At 37.9% G+C, this 14,618-nt stretch overlaps 1 protein-coding gene across 9 annotated transcripts in view; it reads right to left on the bottom strand.

Annotated features, from left to right (window-relative positions):
* The window catches only part of SHLD2 (shieldin complex subunit 2), a 33,876-nt gene extending 19,421 nt beyond the window's left edge, over window positions 1–14,455 (bottom strand). The window contains exons 1-3 of one of the 9 annotated variants that reach the window (XM_064662478.1): window positions 14,303–14,451; window positions 12,501–12,595; window positions 6,197–6,314 (exon numbers count right to left, since the gene is read on the bottom strand). The gene's annotated coding sequence lies outside the window, so the exon portion shown is untranslated. Of the gene's footprint in view, window positions 1–6,196; window positions 6,315–12,500 lie in introns of all 9 variants that reach the window. The other 8 variants (XM_064662473.1, XM_064662471.1, XM_064662476.1 and 5 more) reach the window with 8 other exon arrangements.
* Between the last annotated feature and the right edge of the window lie 163 nt (window positions 14,456–14,618).

Below are 14,618 nucleotides of genomic sequence, written 5' to 3'. Positions count from 1 at the left end.
TGTAGGTAGGACTGTGCTTGTGCTTTTGTACTGTGGGAGACAGGGTGCTGGAAAGGTATCATTCATAAGTTTACTGATCTATCCCATATAAGTAATCTACAAGTGCTAGGAAAATGCCTTTCCCACCACAAGTGGATATGTTAGCAGTAGACTTTAACAGAAGCTGCACTTCCTCTTGCATTTAATACAAGTGGGATATTTTTCATTTGTCAGCAACACTAAACAATTCAAGTTTGCTGTTAACTAAAAAAAAAAAAAAACAACAAAACCAGCCACCCACTCAAAGGAGTCATCACTACATTAAGACATGTTCCAAGGCTGTTCAAAACTACAGACTACACAAGGATGTCCAGAAGAAGCTGGATAGCATACAAGCCCACAAGACACCTTTAGACCAATAGCTCAATTAGGACTTCATTTAACTCCTCACTGTTTATACAGGATCGCTCCAGAAGAGCAAACATTTCACCTTCCTCCAAAAGGAAACAGCAGCAAGCACTTTTTGTCAGGACTAAACCTATGGCACCAGATCTGACATATTCTCTCCCCACCCCAAGCCACACGTGCACATTTTATCTGTTCCTGTAGCATGCAGCTACATCCCTTCTGTGGTATCATTAGTGTATTTTTGTGAGGTTCAAAGCAATCTGATATACTAAACAGCCGATCTCAATACGTTCAAATCTCAGGAAGATGACAGCTGGCTTTACACAACACTTCTATAAATCTAAAGTCTCAAAAAGAAGGTTTGTAACAAATGCTTCTGATGTGAGTATTGTAATTTAAGCAAAAGCCTTGACTGATGTTAACTACATGACAGTAGTGACTTTCATATTCAAATCTAGAATTTCTGGTCTTGAAAAGGCAAAGCAAGTTCAAGATTATTTTAGTATTTCCCTATTGCACACACCCCAAGAATACATTTCAGCCTTAACTGTAAAAGATATGATTTTCTATATAGAAGTTGAGAGGTTTAAGATTTTTTAAGAGATCAAGCTCCCTTAAGGAAATATAACCTTCAGACTTGGGCCAAACTGTCTCTGTACACTGGTCAACAGCATTACAAAGATCACAGATGGCTCACTGCACACTTGCTCCTTATTGTGGCTACAGAAGCAACACAGTCACCAACCCCTTCATAGAACTGTATGCTCTTTCACAGCAAATGCTCTTTCACAGGTATTACAGCTAAGGAGTAAAGTTGTTAATTTACTAGGGCACTGTAGGAAACCAAGAGAAAAAATTCTGAGTATTTTAAGAGAGTGAGAACTACAGTGAATCTTCTGGAAACAAAAAGAACATTTTGAAGTCTTTTGGCATTTACCTAGGAAAAAATAAGATATGAGACATATAGAAAATTAGCATTAGTTTTTTAATATATAAGCCTTTACATTTCAATGGTTTAGATAGATGTTAGTTTAGCAAACTGGTTAAGCTTTAATAGGGAACAGGTAACACTGAGTAATTATCAACACAGCTGACTGAGCCAAAGGTGCCTTCTAGATGCAAACTTCCTTATTTGAAAGAGGTAACTTTCTCTCACACTTGAAGGCAGCAATGCACTTAGACTAGTTATTAAAAGTAATTTGATTGATTATATCTCAGAAAACTGTAGATTACAATTTCTATCCTACTATGCCCAGAAAAGTTAATCATCACAATCGAACAAAATGTGAATAAAGTGCATTAATTAATTACCAGAAGCATTCATCTATATGGCCTGTACCCTTTTCCATGGTAATTGAGCTGTCTGAAAACACCTCAAGTAGATTTAAAAAAACTCAAGGTACAGTGTAACAAGTCATCTTGGGTGTCCCTCTACTGTTCTAAGTCACAGGGTGTAACAGCAGTGCACAACAGTGTAACCCCTGATAAACACCTTCTTGTACATGTATTCTCAGCAAAGGTGCATCATTTTCCTCACTGTTTTTTCAGAGGCAATAACTCAATTATTATCTGTACTGTGCTATTACAACCATTGCTGAGTACCTTCACTCAGATGCCTTTAATTCAATAACTTTTACAAGTGTTTTTATTACTTGCAGTACTACACAATCCTGCCCATCCTAACTCTTCCATCCTGTGCTGTGGGAGAAAGTCCAGCCAAGTATGTGCAGTCTTCACATGTTCACACACACCAGCAACCTACCTGGAGGAAAGCACCTTCCTTGGAGAGAAGCTGGTACTCCAGATGATCAGTCTTACCACCCAACTATGCTGACAGAACCAACCCCACAAAGACGTGCAAGAACCACGAAATTTCAAGTTGTGTAACTTTCTAAGCTCCTGAAGTATGAAGAGGCAAGGATGGAAACTAAAAACTTTTATCTATTTACCCATTTGTGTTCCTCCAGAAGCTGCTCCAAGCTGAAGTAAAACTATAAATTGCCTCTTTCTGCAATATAACGCCGAAAGAGTAGAGATTTAAGAAATGGTCACCTCATAGTTTACTTAATACTTTGTGTACTGGAACTGTAATCCTGTTTGCAAATCCAATTTTTTTCCTGTCTGACAGATGTTGCAAATTCTATACTTGATCTTTACTAGAAGAGAAACAATAGGACTGATAGTGTTCCCAAGGCCAATGTGGCTACTAGTACACTAGCATAATTTTTACCACACATCCATGTGAACTGTCAAACAAAGCTGACATCACAGCAGCCTTCTAAAAATATTTAAAAAAACACAAGTGAGAAGTTTTCATATAGAACAGAAGTGGCAGTGTCAATGTTAGGAATCTATCTTTTTCTGAACAGCTCTTTTTAATGCCCCAACACACAAATGAGTTTGGTACTGAAGTAGCTCTGAACAGCGTCTTGTAACCTGCCCTTATTGGATGTCAAGTGACACACTTTACACAAAATTACTATGTGTGACTTGTGACTTCAGTGCCATGCACACACATGTGAACTTTACACTCTGTGAAAACATGAAAGAGGAAAATCAGGGGTAAAATAAACTATGATTAATGCAGAGAGGTGAAGAAACACAGGGAACTTGGTATCCATTCCATATCAAAGTACTCATTGTGTTCAGCTAATGACTTGAGTAACTCCAGATTTTACTTGCTTGTGTCAGGAAGTACACAGAATATAAATAATCAGCTATTGTAGTATTGGATATATGACAGGAAATGAGTAAGTACATATGGGTTTTGTCCTTCCCATAAATTTCGCAGTAAAACCTGTTTATATGAGCTTAACTTTAAAAGATTTTTAAAATAGCAGACAAAGCAGAAAAAGCAAAAAGCTATTAAACATGTGATCTATTATCTTTCTCCAGAGATTAGCAACCTTTACAACAGAGCAGAAAGAATTTCAACAAGCAGTACAGTTTGTTCTGTCTTAGCTAATGTTCTGAGTTACCTGACATTGCATTGCAAGAACTATACTGATGTTAACACCACATACATATACAATGTTTATCTTGCAGGTAAAACTAATATATCATCCAAAAGAATGGCAGCTTAGAAGCCATGCACACACAGCAAGCATTAAGTGAAATATGGCAGTATTTCATGTTAATCATTATGAAACACTGGAGCAGAAGAAAAATTTGAGATAAATAAAACACATAAAACCAAACTGCTAAGATGTCATATTTGTCAGGACAAATCTAAAAAGCAACAAATGGAGATTCAGCTTATATAACTGAAATCAGATTAAAAAATAATTGAAGGCATCTTCCTCAAAATAAAGTTTGTATTCATTCAGTAAATACAAGGTATTCAGAGACAAGTGAGAATCAAAATATTAACGTGTTTTTCTCATGTCACTTGTATGACATTACAATATATTATACAATATATTATGAACTGCAGCTGCCAAGGGAAAAAACATGCAGAAAACTGAACAGTCTGATCACAGTGAGGAAAAATTAATAAGGGCATGGATGGAAAGTTTCACAAAAGAAGCAAGTGCAAGAATTCGGTTTGATGAAGCTGGATCCAAAGCAATGTCCATTTAAACTGCATTCTTCATTAAAAAAGCCAAATATAGAAGAGGGAAGAGGTAACATAATAAGAATTAAGAACTGTGTAACAATATTGTGTAGTTTTTAACTCCTTTACACATTATGATGTTACTTGATGATCCATTCTCAATATGGCAAACAAATAAGTGTTACTTTTCCAGCCCAAAAGGAAGTTTAAATTCTAATCCCAAATGGGAACCAACTGTCCAAGTCCCTTTACCTATGCTTATTCCTTTAACTTGGGAAACACAGTGTTTAAAAAATAAGTACTTACATTTTATATCCAGGTAATTTTAAAGTATGGAAAACCTCACTCTTGCAGCCAAGATAAGTATTTTAGAAAGAGGTGGGGACACCCGAATTGAATAGTTATTCAATAGTTATTCAAGCCCCATTCTTTCAAATTCTCAATTGCTCATCTTATATAAATCAAAATACAGTTCAGTGTGGACTGAAGTCATTCTAATTTAAAAGTTACTTAGGGTTTTCCACATTACATTAGATTTCCAGTGTCATTCCAGGCTCCATGACAAAAATTTGCCACCACGCTTTGCATTAATAACAGTACTCATGATACTTCAAGGGTAGTCCTATCCTATTATCCTAAAAAGGAAATACTGACTTCTCAGGTCAGGAACTAGATGTCAAGAGCTGAACTATTAGAAGAAAGCTTGTCATTGGTCTTTAGAACTCACAGTGCTTTACAAGAATTGATGCAGTGAGAGGTTTGATCTTGACTGATCTGTAGGAAGCTGTGGAATAGCCCAACTGCAATGTCTATAATCTCAAGGAGTCAATTAGAGTTAGCAGTCCATGCAGTTGCAGATTAGATAAAGTCACCTTTGTCCATCTTATCTCAATTTTGTATTCTTTTATGGTCTAGGGTGGCAAAATAGAAAAAAAAGCACCACGACCAAGAACAAAACCAAGTGTAGACAAAGCTCAAAAAACTACACTGCTTTAAACAAGCTGATCTGACATTCTCAGCAAAAAAGCACAATCATATCTAGACTGGCACATTCCCAAAGAACTTGTGCCAACCCCAGTATTTATTTCCTTTGTTTGCAGAGTAATTCCACCTTACTTGGCATTTTAGAATTTTTATAACCAAATATAGCCACAGGTCAAGTTATATCACCTACTCTTCACCTGCTATTATCCAATTTGCTGGATAAAGACTTGCTGAAAGTCTGATTTCTTTCCAGATATGTGAAGCATACAGTGTGAAAATAATTGAAATTAAATCTGCTGGCAAAACACGTAAATAATATATTTGCAATCATTCTTTTTATTCAAACAGACACATTAAAGTAGCTATGGATGCAGCTACAGATATTGTCATTCCAAGAGAACTGCTGCCTGTTTCTCTAACACTAATTTCTATGGATTCTTTTAATCCAACAGAACCTGGAAAAGCCTATATAACTTCTATTTTTCATCATCTTCAACATAAAATTAATGAACTGTAGTTCCATTAGAGCTCACTGTTTCTGTTCCTAAGAAGGAGAAAAATGAGTAAAATTACTATAAAGAATAGACATTCAAGACAAGAAGAATTTTACTTATCACTTTGGAAAATAATCTTAGACTTTCCTGTATTTCTTGAGAAAACCCAAGTCAGACAGGAAAGAAAAACTGTATTAGTTTATTAGAAAAGCAAATTCCAGAAGTTTCTCCTTAAAAATAAATACTGCCTGTGCTCTGTAATTTCTGGCCTATATTCATTCAGATGTGTGGATCGTGCAAGTTTGCACAACCAGCTCGATTCCAAACAATACTTTATGCATTTGTCCTTCCCATACTTTTAAGAAGTGGGGGAAAATTATCATCATCTGTTTTTCTCATGGGAACTGAGGGAATGAAAGGTTAAGTAATTTACTTTGGCTTGCACAGTAAATTGAAACAAATGGAGAACTTACTCAGTGAATCACATACTCACACCTTAAACATTGCATTGTCACAAAACTATCCTTTTCACCTCAGCTTTTCAGCTTACCTACTGAGATTCTAACATGCACCATCCTTGGTCATCCCATTTCTCTATCTGCAACTTTCTCTCTCTACCCACAACACCAGATTTATTGTCCTCCTCTGCTTTTGTTCCCTACTTGAGGTATCATGTGCTGACCTACATCAGCACAAAATAATCAAATGCTTCAAAGTTGGGATTAACACAATTTAGTTCTTGAACCTCATACACTATCTGAAAGAGGTTCTCTCTTACCTTATATAGTGTTCTGTAGAACATACCCACATGGTTAAGCCTTAGTTTTCAAAAATGTTACGAGTTACTTTAAGTCCTGAGGCAGTGAGGTATATTCTGCTGTGACATCAGAACTCACCTTGGGGAAAAAAAGATGAGTACAGTGTTTTGCCAAATAACAGACCTCTTTTTTTTTTCTTTTAGTTAACAGGTCCATTAATTTCTTTGACTTAAAATAACCTTCACAGAATTAGCAGTGTAATAAACAAGAATAAATTACACCTATAACTAAATAACATTAATGGACTTGCTCTGCAAGTCTGGGTTCACTGGTAGGTGAGGCGTTAAGTATATTGGGAGAACAGAACAGTGAAGGAGACTGGTTTCTTTCTTCCTCCTTCACCTCTATTACTTTCATGAGGTTTTTGTCACATGAGGAATAAGCTCAGTTTCCGCTTATATAGCCCAATGTTACATTTATTTATGTAACTGACACGGTGATAATGTAGCCTATAAACCTGGGATGAACACAAAGCATCCTCTATTCAAGAAAATTGATCTCTAATGGTAACTGAACAATCTAAAAGCATGCATTATTTAGACTGTCAGTTACTGTTCCTTTACTAAACTAAAGAAAAACACATGGCTTATCTGAAAACTGATAAGACAAAAGAAATCAGGATAAGCTTTTACAAATTCCACGGTGATTTTAACTCATTTATTCAGAAGACCACAATAAATTAGTCCTTCTGAAATCAGAAAATCTGTTACCAACTATCTGCAGCGACTCTACTTTACTGGTATTTCAAAATAAACTTAACTTCAACACACTGATTTCCAAAGGAAAGAACAAAAGAGATCAAACAGAACAGATAAAGTAGACATTATCTTGCCAACACTGACAAGATTAGACAATAAATAATAATCAAGAAAAACTTGAGCAGCACAAAATCTTCAGCTTGTTAGCTAAAAGAAATGTTTATCTAAGTCAGATTCTAAGGTGGTACTGAGGGTTTAGAGCAGGAATTTCAAACTGTTCTGATGTCATCTCTGGATGTTGGCACTGGACAACATGTGGCCCATCCCAGCCTTACTCCTTAAGGTGCCCACTGCTCCCACACCAGCACCAGGTAACAATGACAGCAGCAATCCCTCTAGAAAACATTCCAGGATGCACAGATTTTGTCTGTGCAGGTTTTGCCACAACTCCATAAACTGGCACTGATGTCTGGCACTGCACGGCTGTACAACTAACAGGACCGTATGTAACTTAATTTACATAGGATATTATTAATAAACCAAGCCATTTATCTAGAAGACAGAACAAAAGGATAGAAAAATGTTTACCTTCTTTTAAATACAGCGCTTCCAAAAAACTGTTCAAGTGTGCTCAAGATAGGACAATTTAATTAAAACAGAAATTATTTCTTATTCTGACCTATTTTCCCATTCTGAGATTCCTCTGGGATGAGCTATACAACAGTGACATTTTATGCTGATCTCAACATCCAGTGGGCACCATGAACAATCTTGGTGTCTGTGAAAGATGACTAAGAAAAGATAACAGATATACATTTTTACATCCAGCATAACCAGTGATTTTTTTTTCTTGGTTTTTTTTTTTTTTTTTAGGAAATCCAAACGTGTTGAAAAATATCAGCCAATGTACTCCTGGACTTTTCTGATAAACAATGCCAATTTCTACTATACTAACAAACTTAAGTGGCAGTTCTTAATTCTTTGTATCTGAGCTTACCCACCAACACACTTTACTAAAGATTAAGCATTCTAACATATTTTAACAATACTGATTTCCATAACCACACTTCCAAAGTGAAAGAGGCTAAAGTTGATTTTGCTAATAGAAACGCAAGCAAAAGCACTACAGGGGACTAGTATCCTCTAGTTCCTAAGAACTTTAATGTTTGTTATTTAAACAATACACACTACATTTATGTCAACAACTTCTGATTGTCAATTGAGTATTAAAGCAAGAAAAAACTGGTTTGCAGTCTCTGATGCTGTGATTGCAGGCTGGTAAGATCTCAGGTATAATTTTCAGCCACATCACCAAGGACACCAAGAGTTGCAAAAACTCCTCTATTTCAATTGTAAATGTTATTTCTTTGTTCACTCCTGGCAAACCACTTTACACTCTCTGTTGTTTGCTGTGTTGAGTCTAATAGACAGTAATTCTCTAAAAGACATAATTTCCAGGAAATAAACCCATAAAGTACTTTCTTCCCCTCCTAACCTTATCCAAGGGAACAAAGCTGGCATGCTCACAGTGCACCTGGGGAAGTTTTTGTGCCTGTATATCTGTCAGCTTTCCCATTACTAGCTTTTTCATCAGCTAATTTCAAACCCATTTAACAGCTAGATGGAAATCTCAAATATATAGGGGTTTGGTATCATGCCCTCTTTTGTCTTTTAGATTAGAAATGAGGAAACACCAAGCAAAAGCTAAAGATGATTCCACAATGACAAAAGCAGCTACCTTAACACATTCTCACTGATACAGGAACTGAGAAAGGAAAAGACTTCACACTGACCTACAAAAGCCTCTACCACTTCATGAAGGGCCATGTTGATGGAAAGGTCACTGAAATCAGATTAATTGGTTACTGACTTCAGTAAGCTTCGGGTCAGACCCACAGCCTCCACAGAAAGTTACTTTTTGTCCTACCTATCTGAAAACCACAGGTGGCTACAGGAAATATGTATTATTAAAAAGCATATTTAATATTTATTATCTGGCTATAGTTATTAGCCATATATTCACAGTACCAGAACTGAAATATGGCACTGCGAATTTTTGCATATCTATAGACTGTCTGAGCAGGAGATGAGGACGTTATCTCTGTATACATGAAGAGCTTTTTATATCTGCTCTGTCACAGAGCTGAAGTCACCAGTTGGCAACATCAGTCATCATGCACAGCAACTATATAAACAGATGGAGACAGAAGGTCTTTAAAAGTAATAAACATAAGCATCACTACTTTTCATGGTAATCAAAAATATTTACTCATGAGGGAGGTAGCAGAATTTATTCAATATTTTGATGCATGCAGCAGAATTATTAATATGTTAAAAGCTCAGAAAACTGCTCTCTGACATTTGCTCTGAACCATTGGTAGACTAGTCCACTTACTGAGGGTTTTTCAAGTACCTTTCACTAAGAAAATTAGGAATCCCTGTCAAATTCACATTCTGGCTAATAGTCTAATAAATCTACTGCCACGATTCTGAAATAAGAATAATATCTTGTTGCAGAAGTATTGGAAAAGTAAAAAAATCTTATGATTGATTAAATAATAAATCTAAATATTATTTTGCTCAGCTACAGATTATTTTTGTAGCAATACCTCTAGTAAAAAAACCACTCACTTCAGCCTGGTCCCTACTAGGCTAAACCTAAGAGCTTCCTACTTTACTTGCACAATTATGAGTTTCACTCCCTACTTTTACAGTGCTACAGACCAGCAAAAAAGTTACTATTTACATATGATGTTAGCAGCTTATATTTGATCAATTTAATGAAAATAATACATAAAAATGTTAAATAATCAGACCACAGGTACCTAAGCATCTCATAAATAACACAAAATATTGAAAGGTTTAAAGTCTTTATCTCAACAGGAAGTAATCTCCAATTTCCCAGTATTACAGAAAGCACATCTCAGATTTGCAGCATGTGCAAATCTAACTTCTGCAGCCTGCCTGGAAAACCACCAAATTTGTTTTGTTTTTTTTTTTTCTCAAGGCAAAGGGAGCAAATGAAGAAAACCTGCAAGACTGCTCTCCAGCTTTGATGTGGCTGAATGCAGCTGAAGCTATTTATAGAGGAAAGAAAAGTCTCTAAACCCACAGATCTAAGTATTGATAAGTTATGCTACCAGTAAAAAGGCTTTTAATAGGCTTTAGTACCTAACTGGTTGTAAACAGGTGATGGAAATGAAGATTTCTAGTCAAGTGTTCATTTGGTACAAGTGCTTATATAGACAGTCAAAAATTAAAGGAATTTGCTGGGATTCACCTAATTCACGTGCTGCCTCTAAGAGCATCTTACAGAGCCAGCCCTCTAGCAACACAGAAACCAGACAACTGAACTGTTCCACACACCTCATTTCACTCTTGTGCTGGCTTGGCATAAAAAGGGAAGAATATTACCAAGAAATGTGGCACTTAAGAGTATAACAGCTTATTCACAAATTTGGAATTAAAATTAAGCTCAGATTACATTAATAATTCATAAGACTCTTTAGGTTGTAGTATATTTGCTTTATAAAACAACACATCTTTAAAAGAACAAATGCTGTACCAACATTACCCACCACCATTACTCTGAAGACTGAATGCTGGTACAGATGAAGAAACTGCCACCTCTGTTTTCACATGCCATGCCAAAACCAATTATACACAAAGTTTTACTCTAAAGCATTGTGAAGGCAGAAAATAAAGCCCAGGAAACTCGAGAATATCTCAAGCTAAAGATCTGGAAAATAATCAGATTGCTATTTGGTAGTATTTTAGTACACTTTCCCACAATATGCAGTCAGGTCCAATGCAAGAGGATCTCTGTGAAGTCCTACATACTTGCTGCTTACCTGCATGCCCCCTATTTAACAGAAACACTCACAGGATCTCAGCCAAGAGATGTGTGAACAGCACTACAGTTAATATTCCTGTCAGATCATATCCTCCCATTCTCACAGGAACTATTATGCAACTGTCCAGAGATCTGTTGACTCAGAGAACGAACGGTTTCTGCAGCAGAGTTTGGGATAAGACAACAACCCCAGCTCTCACCTGTTTAGTTACACTGCCAAGGTCTACATGAAGCTATACAGCATAACACTTGTGTCCAAAAAAAAATAAGCATTTTTTTGCAATTTCAGGTGAAATGAGAAAGGGAAATCTAGTTGCTCACATCAGCAATTCAAAGGTGAACAAGACCCTGCTTCAACTCATATAATATTCTAAATCATCCCACTGGGCTAGAACCTCAGATTTACAACTTGCCCCTTTATTTCTGGAATCAATAGGGAAAAATAAGTCTTTGTATGTGTTACCAGTATTTGGAACTTATCTCAATCAATTCTTTAAAGAAAGGGTAAGTAAGAACCATCAAATGCTTTAGGTGATTGATATGGCTGACAGCTTAAAACGAAGCTTGCTGAAACAATTTTCATTCCATTTGCAGATTATTTGAAAAACAATTCCTCTTCCCAGAAGACAGTTTACCACAGAGAGGAACTTGTTCTCTGCCCACTGTACAGTTCAACTTTCTCCTGAGCATGTTGCCTAATGGATTCAAACTCTGGAGTCTCTGCACAGGAGGCAACCCCATCGTTCCCCTGGATTTGAAGGGCTTAGTCAGACAAGAGTTATTCAGAGCCCTGTGAGAATCCCCCATTTGCCACTTCTCTGCTTGTTCTCATTTTTTTTGGTCAGCTGGTAAGAAGACTGGGGTGCAAGCTGGGAGTAGCTATCCTAGCTTCTGAGAGTATTCAGCATCAGTCCATCCTGGGACTGTTTTTGTCAAACTTCCATAGGTAACACCAAGGTGAACCTAAATTACCTTTTAATTTTAATAATAGCACATCTTCCATTTATGATACCATTATTAATGATGTTAGACACAGGAAAAAGATTATGCTAGTCATCTACATAATCTCAAATAGCTAATACTTCAAATAATATAATTAATTAAAGCAGAAATTATTGGGCTCCAGTTTTTCAATAAAACTTTAAAATCTGGCACATAGAAAATGACTCCACTTGTTATGAAATTGATAATTTACATCTTGAAACTGTAGATTGCTTTAGGAAGGCACAATGCAGTGTTTATTATTGCTCTTATCTATAATAAACATAATCTGTTAACATTTCTATATAAGATATTTTAGAGGAAGCTTAGGAAATTAAATCAATTTGTTTGTGTCCCTTAACTATACTTCACAGATTTTAAATAGAAACAGATACCAATCAAGTACACACAGTTGAATATGACCTTGCTGCAAAGTCCATGAATCATACAGACAGCTCCTACCACACAGGTATTGAGTTTTCTCTATGTATCTCTCTCTTCAGATGTAGGCCTAAGACAAACATCCAGTATGAAATAATTGAAGTCAGTGGTTTTTTACTGATGCTACTCAAATGTGAATCTTCTGATGGCATCTCACATGCTATACAAGAGCAAAGATGATATAGTTCCTCTTTTATTATTTCAATTACCACCTTCATACTTGCTTGAACTCATTTTAAAGCATGCTATTTTTAATTTTCTCTGACCAATATTCACCTGCTCACCACTTACCACATAACAATACTGGAATGGAGTATATGACATGACTTCTGTTGCTCTTCTTGGATAGCCTCAGGCAGTGTCATTCCTCTTGTCTCCAGAAGGGACTTGCATCAAACAGAAATATGGTATGGAGTTTGGTAAACTGCCTGTAAACTGTACACATTATTTCAGTCATAAAAATGTGCAAACAAAAATCCCTAGTTATCTTCTATCTTAACATTTAAAGGCTAAGAAAATTAACATCCTGATTTAATTATTCTCAGCATTCAGCACAGAGCTTGTTGAATATTTAGTCAAAAATCCAGTCCTGTTCAGAAGGGAGGGTGGCTTTGGTGTATTTGCATTGCTCCAAATACAGTTGTGTGATTGAACCTCTGTAGAGATCCACTTGGCTCTCTTCACTATCATGTTCCATACTTAGTCTCAAATACACCCCCAAATGTGTACTGCAAACACAGCCTGATATTGCAAGCAGCTGATAATTAAGTGAAGCTCGTAAATCAGAGAGACCACAGCTGAAAGCAGGATAAGAGCTAAGCACATTAACCTTAAGATATACCTCTACATGCTTGACCAAACTGGCTAATCATATTTTTCATTTAACCTTTGTGTATGTGAAATGGCATTCTAACCAATGGAACGAGGTGAAAATAATTAGCTTATAAGGACTAATTGCCACAAGACCTTTCACCACCTTCTTTCCTAAGAAAAATTCAAGAACTTGCAGAGAAATTGAGATTTGACTAACGAGAACCTGCAGATGACTGAAATCAAACAGTACCTCAAAGCTGATACAACCACTGAGAACACTGCAACCCCATGACCTCAAAATTAACACCAAAATAGAACTTTTCCATGAACCACCTAGAGTATTGACAGAAAAGCAAATCAGTAGTTTGTATCTGAAGCCCTGTGGGAACATCCAAAGAACAAACCGGGCTAAGAACAAACTCCTTTCTTGTTTTATTTTCCATATCACTTACTATCAAGGATCTCTGTTCTTTAGGCTACAGTTATAAACCATCCTCATTACAGATAAGAAGCAGTCTTATTAGTGAACCTTAGGACAAATTCTTTTGAATCTTGAGACAGAGAACCACATTATATCAAGATAAAAACTGAGTATCAATTGCCCAAAGAGTTTATGTATGCTCAAAAATTCTATGACTAAGCTTCCTGCTAACAAATACACATTAAACTACTTGCCCACAAGCCTTGTAGCCTTGGATGTCCACAGTGGTTAGAGATTCTCATAGAGATAAATCAACTTCCTGGTTATTCCTGCCCTAAGGGCATTGGCCTCCCACAAGCCTAAAAAGAGAAACACCCCACTGTATTTTCCAATTAGCAGCCCAAACCTACAGAAAATGACTCATACTTATAAAACGAACATGGTTCAATAGTACAACACACTGTCACCCACGCTCTGAAAGCAGACCTTGCACAGTTTAAAGCAATAGTCTTAGAGATGTAAATACCCGAACTACATAAAAAACACGGATTTTAATAGACCAACACCCAACAAAAGGCCAACAGTTGACGACACGAAGCAGGCAAAACTCAGAGGTCTCTTCCAGCCCCAGTGCCTCGGTGGTTCCCTGAAAGCTGCCATGCCAACAGCTCCACCTGCAGCCTCTGTCCCCTCCTGCCAGGGGGCACCTGAACACACGTGGGTAAGCCGGGTTATCCCGGCAGCTTTCCCTGCGAGCACTGTACCCTGCTCGGTGTGAACACAGCCCCGCTCGCAGCTGCACTCGCGCCGAGACAGGTCCCGTTTTCCCCCCGGCTGAAGGGCAGCGTGTGACAGCGACCTGCGCTGGGTTCCGCACGGGCCGCAGCGCTCCCGGCCCCGGGGCAGCGGCGCGGCTCCCCCGGCGCGGGGAGGCAGGGCCGTGCCGGAGGAAGGGGAAGGGAAGGAGGGGAGGGAAGGGGGGAAGGGGCCGGGCCGGGGCCGAGCGGGGCCTGCGCGGGGCGGGAGCGCGGCCCGGCCCCGCCGCGCCCCCTCCCGGCCCGCGAATCCCGCCGGGGGCGGCGCGGCCCGCGGGGCGCACGCGCGCTCGGGAGGCGCGGAGCGTTCCCCGCGCCGCCCCCCCCGGCCCGTTTAAAGGCGGCGGCGGTGGCGCCCGG

This window comes from Pseudopipra pipra, chromosome 8 (genome assembly GCF_036250125.1).
Source record: "Pseudopipra pipra isolate bDixPip1 chromosome 8, bDixPip1.hap1, whole genome shotgun sequence".
NCBI classification, from domain to species: Eukaryota; Metazoa; Chordata; class Aves; order Passeriformes; family Pipridae; genus Pseudopipra; species Pseudopipra pipra.
The sequence above is the reverse complement of the archived record's forward strand: the minus strand, read 5'-3'. Positions and strand labels throughout refer to the sequence as shown.